Genomic DNA, 2,374 nt, shown 5'->3' with positions numbered 1-2,374 from the left:
TAGGAGCTCCAGTTTCCACAGAACCTCTGATCCGGGCTGGAGGCCTGATCTGGGCTGGAGGTCTGATCCGGGCTGGAGGCCTGATCTGGGCTGGAGGTCTGATCCGGGCTGGAGGCCTGATCTGGGCTGGAGGTCTGATCCGGGCTGGAGGTCTGATCTGGGCCGGAGGTCTGACCCGGGCCGGAGGTCTGGTCCGGGCCGGAGGTCTGATCCGGGCTGGAGGTCTGATCCGGGCTGGAGGTCTCCTCCTGCGTCTGAGCGCTGAAGCAGAGGCAGTGTGTCCACAGTCTTTTGCAGCGCCCCTGTTATTACTGATCCGTTTAGAGTGATGTCATCCTCAGTCACTTCTTCCCCCACAATCACCAGGAGAATGTCCCTCTGGGCTTCCATACCTGCAGCACTGCGTAATGCAGCAGGTTGTTCAGAGCTTTATCGTTTCTGTTAGATTGATGTTACCTGACACCTGTGCCACCTGTGAAGCTGATCGAGCTCCAGGTGCAGGTGCAGGTCCAGGTCCAGGTGGAGGTACAGCTCCAGGTGCAGGTGCAGCTCCAGGTGGAGGTGCAGCTCCAGGTGCAGGTGCAGGTGCAGCTCCAGGTGCAGGTGAAGGTGCAGCTCCAGGTACAGCTCCAGGTGCAGGTGCAGGTGCAGCTCCAGGTGCAGGTGAAGGTGCAGCTCCAGGTGCAGCTCCAGGTGGAGGTGCAGGTGCAGCTCCAGGTGCAGGTGCAGGTGGAGGTGCAGCTCCAGGTGCAGGTGTAGTGAGTGTGTGAGTGTGTGAGTTAGGGATGAGCGAGTACACCGCATCTGTAAGCCAGAAGTGGGTGGGGCTTAACCGGTATGTTACTTTAAGCCTGAAGTTGATGCGGGTCGATCAGAAGTTGCTATATTTATTGTTTATTGGAAAACTGTTTCCAGAACAGCCTCAGAAGCTTCAGATCAAAGTTTCTGATCACAACAGGAAACAAACTCTTTACAGAACAAGTTTTTTACAAACACAGAACGTGAATATTCTTAAGTGAATCAATGAATACAACATATGCAGCAGGTAATTATGAAGTACTGAGTGAAATGCAATGAACAAGAGTTTTCATAACATACACTATATTACCAAAAGTATTCGCTCACCTGCCTTTACTCATACTATGAACTGAAGTGCCATCCCATTCCTAACCCATAGAGTTCAATATGATGTCGGTCCACCTTTTGCAGCTATTACAGCTTCAACTCTTCTGGGAAGACTGTCCACAAGGTTGAGGAGAGTGTTTATAGGAATTTTTGACCATTCTTCCAAAAGCGCATTGGTGAGGTCACACACTGATGTTGGTGGAGAAGGCCTGGCTCTCAGTCTCCGCTCTAATTCATCCCAAAGGTGTTCTATCGGGTTCAGGTCAGGACTCTGTGCAGGCCAGTCAAGTTCATCCACACCAGACTCTGTCATCCATGTCTTTATGGACCTTGCTTTGTGCACTGGTGCACAGTCATGTTGGAAGAGGAAGGGGCCCGCTCCAAACTGTTCCCACAAGGTTGGGAGCATGGAATTGTCCAAAATGTTTTGGTATCCTGAAGCATTCAAAGTTCCTTTCACTGGAACTAAGGGACCAAGCCCAGCTCCTGAAAAACAACCCCACACCATAATTCCTCCTCCACCAAATTTCACAGTCGGCACAATGCAGTCTGAAATGTACCGTTCTCCTGGCAACCTCCAAACCCAGACTCGTCCATCAGATTGCCAGATGGAAAAGCGTGATTCATCACTCCAGAGAACGCGTCTCCACTGCTCTAGAGGCCAGTGGCGGCGTGCTTTACACCATTGCATCCGACGCTTTGCATTGCACTTGGTGATGTGTGGCTTGGCTGCAGCTGCTCGGCCATGGAAACCCATTCCATGAAGCTCTCTGCGTACTGTACTTGGGCTAATCTGAAGGTCACATGAAGTTTGTAGCTCTGTAGCAATTGACTGTGCAGAAAGTCGGCGACCTCTTTGCACTATGCGCTTCAGCATCCGCTGACCCCTCTCCGTCACTTTACGTGGCCTACCACTTCGTGGCTGAGTTGCTGTTGTTCCCAAACGCTTCCATTTTGTTATAATAGAGCTGACAGTTGACTGTGGAATATTTAGGAGCGAGGAAATTTCACGACTGGATTTGTTGCACAGGTGGCATCCTATGACAGTTCCACGCTGGAATTCACTGAGCTCCTGAGAGCGGCCCATTCTTTCACAAATGTCTTGTTTCACAGTCTGCATGCCTGAGTGCTTGATTTTATACACCTGTGGCCAGGCCAAGTGATTAGGACACCTGATTCTGATCATTTGAATGGGTGAGCGAATACTTTTGGTAATATAGTGTAACTTCCTTTTTTTAATTTTTAATTA

Source organism: Myripristis murdjan, unplaced genomic scaffold, assembly GCF_902150065.1.
Source record: "Myripristis murdjan unplaced genomic scaffold, fMyrMur1.1, whole genome shotgun sequence".
Taxonomy (NCBI): Eukaryota; Metazoa; Chordata; class Actinopteri; order Holocentriformes; family Holocentridae; genus Myripristis; species Myripristis murdjan.
The sequence above is the reverse complement of the archived record's forward strand: the minus strand, read 5'-3'. Positions refer to the sequence as shown.